The sequence below is a fragment of the Chinchilla lanigera genome, unplaced genomic scaffold, assembly GCF_000276665.1.
Source record: "Chinchilla lanigera isolate Chin_1 unplaced genomic scaffold, ChiLan1.0 scaffold00070, whole genome shotgun sequence".
In the NCBI taxonomy this organism is placed as follows: Eukaryota; Metazoa; Chordata; class Mammalia; order Rodentia; family Chinchillidae; genus Chinchilla; species Chinchilla lanigera.
Window position 1 is genome coordinate 5290116 of NW_004955471.1, and position 6070 is coordinate 5296185.

The window sequence follows — 6070 nt, forward strand, 5'->3', positions numbered from 1 at the left end:
ATTTAGCTCAGAGGCACAGCGCTTGCCTGGCAAGCACAAGGTCGTGAGTTCGGTTCCCGGTACCAGAAAAAATAAATAAATAAATAAATAAATAATAAAAAAAAACTTCTATGATCTGAAGAAACAGAACACACTTTCAAGCCTCACATTTTTAAATACGCATAGCTCAGTAAGGCATACCCTCTTATCGACAGTTCTGCTCATCTGTTTCATCAGTGTCTGGCACTGATCACAAGCGATGGAGAAATGCATATGTGGATGACTAAGATTCCAAGAACCACACTGTACCTAAGTCTAAAGTACTGTCTTCATAAATAAAGGATATTACACCTCTTTAAAACAGCAAGTCAACTTTGATTTTCCTTAGCAACAACTTCAGTACTGACTAATCCTGGTTTCCCTGCCTATCTTCTGGAAGTTGAAGAGAGGCAAAATTTGGTTCTCTAGGTAGAAGTATCACAAAGAGTAATCCACGTATTATACAGTCATCATGTAAACAGCGAAGAGTTGGCTCTACTAAATGTACCTTTCCATCTGAAGATTACAGTGAAAGAAGTTATGAAGGCAAAGTTATTTGGCAGCCAAATTTTAAATATTTCTCTCATAGCATATTAATAAGTTCAAATTGTTAAAAAATTAATGGAAGGAAAGGAAAAAGAAATAAGAACCTTATTCTAACTTTTTTGAACAATTACTTGTATGTTGAAGTAAAAAGAATGTGATCTTTATAGTACAAACACATGTATATTTGTAAGAAACAGAAATTATTTCTTGGTAATACCAAATGGCATATGCCAACATAAATGAGAATATAACAAGCTCCATGAAATAGTTTTTGAAAAATCCTCACTACATTAACTTGGAAAGTCATAAATTCGCATGCCCTAGCTCAGCAATACAATTATATTTACTTTTCATTAAGGCTAAAAGCTTCCTTACTTCCACTTTCCTCAGCGTAAGTTTCTTACTCTCTCATTGTGTATTTCGGTAAAAATCAAATTATGTATAATTTAATGTAGTACACATTGATACAGTTATTATTCAGCTTGGGGAGAAAAACTAACATTGTATCATACTTTTAACTTTTTCATCCTCCTAAATAATACATGAATTATACACATGAAAGTCTAATTAGGGGCAAACATCACTAATCGCATGCACAGTGTTATCTAGAGAACTTCAAGCAAACTGAAAATGTCCATGAAACAGAACTCATCCAAAGTACATAAGAACATTCTATCTTTTCAGTACAGTTTCATAGGCTTACTATATGCAAAGTTAAAGCTGTTGCTTTACCTGACATAATATCATCTTAAACTCAAACTGCTCAAATGAGAACAATACCCTTGGGATACCAATCAAAGAGATTACAAGTTTTTTAAAGGCTATTTTGCAGGAGAGGGAATAAACTTTGTTTAACAGCATGCCTGACAATTTAAAATTATTAATAAGTACTACAGTGAAGTATTCAAGGCAAACATTCAATTACTGGCTATTCTAGATTGGTTCCAGAATAATTATCATCAATAGCTTACAGACAATTTCTGTGACACTTCAGAGTTTTGGAACATTGGGTCAGTTGACAGAATAATAAAAGAATAACAACCAAAGAGAATCTACTTTGACTTAATATGCTACGTAGAGCATAACAGGGACGAGAGTTAAAACCTCTTAGATATAGTTACATATACTTCAATAAATTTCATTAACTAATACAGTAACAAATCATGTGTGGGCTATTTGCTTTTCTTTCTGTTTTCACTGTGACAGTTTTTTAATTCAGAGAATTTAATAGTATGTTATTTCCAATTTACAATCTGATCAAAAAGTTCTCTTTTTAAAAAAAAGCAAGCATTTTTATGTCAGCTCCTCGAATATATAAAAACTAAAAACTCAGCAACTATACAGATGTTTCAAAGATTTCAGAGGATAAAAATATAAAAAGGTAAACATGTAGCCCTTTGTTTTCTAAAAAGTAAAGTCCTCTAGAAAGGTTTTTTTAAAATAAAAGTAAATAATTTAATCATTCTTGAATGGCTCTGAGATGTGTCCTGGAAAACAAAATTCTATCTAAAATCTGTGTACTTCTTAAGAAAGGCTGCATATTCCTACAAACAACAAAATAATAGAGACCTTTTAAGTCTCACTAATCTGATAAAGTAAAAAATGCACTGCAGTTTAACTTAGTAAATACATGCCCTAGTAAAGATCAGCACAAAGTAAAACATCTTAAAGGTTCTGCCTTCTCTGCAAATGTACGCAGGATGATAACTGTCAGCTGAACAGAAGCAGTGATTTCATCCACTGGTTTGGATTTGCTTCTGAGAAACACAACATGAACTACTGAATCATTTCTTTTCAAATCCATGCATTCTCTGCGGCAGTTCCAGCTTCATCAGCAGTGCAGGAATGTATAAAATGACAGGCAAAGGGCATTAGTTTCCTTTTTTCCTCCCATACTAATGGAAGGTAAGACTCTTTCTCAAACCATTGAAGTTGAGGCTGTTTAAGTCTGTGTTAAAAAGAAAATATAACTGGGTTCCCCACATAAGGAAGTTTCACAATTAGGTTATTTACTATATTTCAAGGCAATTTTGAGCAAATTGAGTCCTGTAGTGTCTTAGACTAGAATATCATAAGGTTAGCTTTCTAGCACAATTGCCCGTTATTCTTCAATTGTTAAGTATTTTCACGTTTTAAGTGCTCTGTACATTCAGTGACATATTTTAGCACCATTTTGAGTCCTTACTTATGAATAAAATTTGAAATATAAAAATTTGATTCTTTTGAAAATATATTTACGTTTTAAATTTTCATGTCTTTGTACTCATAAGGGCCTCAGCGAAAGAAAAATAAATTAATAATTCAAAGTTCATTTAATCATAATCAAGTAAAAACAATATAGTTAGTAATCTGGCTCCTTATCTGGACCTTAAACAATTCACCTTTCTTTAAAAAAACAAAAAACAAAAAACAACAAAAACAAAGCAGAACAGCTCTTGCTGTACCCTGGCTCCACTTGGAAAAGAAACTGGGCAGTTTTTAGACTAAAGCTTTAACTATGCACACGCTTTATACAACTAAAAACATGCCCACCTCACATCATCATTCACATTTCTGTAAAACTTCCTAGTGTGCTGGAGGAGAAGGGAAAGACCAGGGGAGTCTGAGGGCTCTAGGCTGCCCAAAATCCAAAACAAAAAACTTCCAATCTCTCCCTGATGATGTCTGCCTTCCCTTTTTAGGAAGGAACGCATCCCAAAGCCACCGCTCCGGGCAGGAGCACGCTGATGTTGGCACAGCCTACACCAAACAAACAAGATGTTAAACAGTCAAATAAAATGTCCCGCAGCCTCCCTAATGAATTTGTCAAGGACCATCAGATTCCGCGCCCCCTCCTTTGCCTCATTAACTCAAGTATGATGAGACGGATTATAACAAGAGAATACAGATCAATCGGTCTGCAGACTTGAAGTGGCTTTTAGCCTCTACAGTTTCTTTCTCTCACTTGGTCTCCTTTAACAGAGCACGGTATCCGCCGCAGAAGGCGCTCCCACTTCGTTTTAATACACCATCAAGGAGCTGCTGATGGACTTCTACACTAACATACATAAAAGCGGAGGTGACAGGGGCTCTTCAATTACAGCCTCCGCGGATACCGTTTCCCCTTCAATTATTCCACCAGAGGAAAAGAGGCGCGGCAAACGCAGCTGAAGCTGCTCCCGGGCGGAGGCAGCCCAGGGAGAGGTGGCGGGAGGGGCGAGCATTATTTGCTGGAAGTGTTTAAGTTTATTGCTCGAATGATGTTTCTAATTAGTACCGCGGCAATAAATTAAAGTCGCCTTTGTTTAGCTGATTTATTATTTACTAGAGCATCTAACTTAGACAGAGTAAATTGGTAATGAATTGTTTTTAAATCAAAACATTTGTAACGTTTTATCATCTTTCAGCCTTACGCTAACGTGGAGAAATGCGGGGATCGGGGCGTCCCCGGCGGCAGCGCCGAGGAGCGAGGTGTCCAGAGCGTGCGAGAAGCCCCGGCTGTTTGCAAACACTCTCCGGCGCGGCTCGGGCCACGGCTCTGGCAAAGCAGAGGCGACGAAGATGCCGCCACTGAGAGGATGGGGTCTGCTCAGCCCCTCCAGCCTGGCCACCAGTCTCCGCCCAAAACCTGCCCGGGAAGGGCTGCTCTGGGCCCTCTCCAGCTGGTCCCCCAACACCCCGTGGAACAGTGCCCCTCCTGCCCCAGCCGCCTCCCCCAGAGCACCAGTGTGACCCGGCGGGGAAGAGCGAGTCAGCCGCGGAGAGGAGCGTGGCTGCCCCACGCGCAAACCCGCGGGCGCCGCCGCCCAAGTCCCGCCACTCAGAGAGGGCACTGAGGCGCTTCTGAGTTCGAGGTCCGCATAGCTTACTTACAATTGTTCTTCCCAGGTCCTCCTCACTAAAGATAGGTCGTAAGCAATGAATCCGGCTTGATTATGAAAAGAAAAAAACCCGCACATATTCTTTAGCAGTAGGGACTTTGACCAGGAGAGGAGTGACAAGCCGCCAGCGGTCCGCAGGGAGAGTAAGGAAGGACCGAGAGCTCCAGGTGTTTGACACCAAGAAGATGGAGAGAAATTAACTTTCCCTATGAAATTGAATTCAGGTTCACTCGGGAGGGGTTTAAGAGAGCAAAACAAGCACTTCTGAGGGGTTCTGTAAAAGCCACCCTGTCGGGATGTGCAGAAAGAAGGCTCTGCCTAAATGGCTTCATAGATTTTTTACTTTTACTACACAACCCAAGTTTGGTATATTATATCCCAAATCAAACGAAAACATACCCCTCTACTTGAACGTCTTAAAACGACTCAGAATCCACACACCTCAGGTTCAAAGATCAAGTCTCCATAGTAAGCAAATCAGAAACAATGTTATAGCTTTGTCTCCTCCAAAAGTTCTGTAAGGCTACTGCAGGTAAAGCCCGTTAGGGATAACACATACATACATTAATAAAGGCACATGCATGTGTTCCACTGAAATGCCAAAGCAGTGAAACAACCTGTGTAATCAATAACAGGATAGTGACGGATTTTTGTAGCAATGAAGTTTTTTAGAAGCAAGAGCCAATTATGAAAATAAAGTCATTTTACAAATGAAACTGTCCTGTCTGACAGTATGGTCAAAATTAAACTAACATTAACATATTAAGAAAACTTTAATTCAGGCTCACATTCACTTCCCTCCATTATTCACTTAGTTTAGCACAATTTTACAAGGTTATTTTAACTTACAAGTATATCCTGCCAAATTCCACCATATAAATTCACACTATTTCTCTGCATACACATACTTTCTCTCTGGTAACTGGTGAGTTCTTGTAACGATAAAATAATGACATTAACTATATTTGAATTTAATTATGAAATAGTTATCAAAAATGTGCTTGGACTAGTTATTGTCCTGCCCCGTGTTTTCAACAGCATATGGAAATTACTGACAATGGATTTATGGCTATAAACCCTCAGCCTACGTCCACCCCCACACGCTGGTGCACACACAGCAACTGCTCTGGCTCTCAGCGACAAAGGGAGGGAGAAGACAAGGGAGGAGGATAGTACTAGAGGAAAAGACCTACGAAAATTAGGTCCCTTCCCAAGTTCCCCTTCCTCCGCCCATATGCCTTCAGGCCAAAGTAATTTTGTTAGACTTTGCACCTTCTCCTGCACAATATTGAGAGAATTTTCTTTAAAAAGTGAACCTTTGTGAACCACTGCTACTCTCCCTCACGTGACTCCGGCCATTGCCAGGAGAACCCTTCTTCTCTTCTGTGCAACCGAAAGAGAGAGGGGAAGAGGGGGCTGCAGAAAGTGTGCGAGCATTTGACTTCTGCTATCTCCTCCTATCTTCTTACTTCTCTCTTTACCCCCTTCCTTTATCAAGAGGCTGCTACCGTTCGCCAAGCGTGCCTGTCTTCTCTCTCGGATTGGCCAGAGCACTGACAGCTCGGATGGGGATTGTAGGAACTGAAGCTCCACCCCCTCATGATGGCCCTGGGGCCATTCATAAACTAAATAACTCCAGGAAACAG

At 39.9% G+C, this 6070-nt stretch overlaps 1 protein-coding gene across 1 annotated transcript in view; it reads right to left on the reverse strand.

Annotated features, from left to right (window-relative positions):
• Positions 1–6070, reverse strand: part of Lrba (LPS-responsive vesicle trafficking, beach and anchor containing) — a gene marked incomplete at its 5' end in the record, with an annotated part of 597162 nt that overhangs the window by 237581 nt on the left and 353511 nt on the right.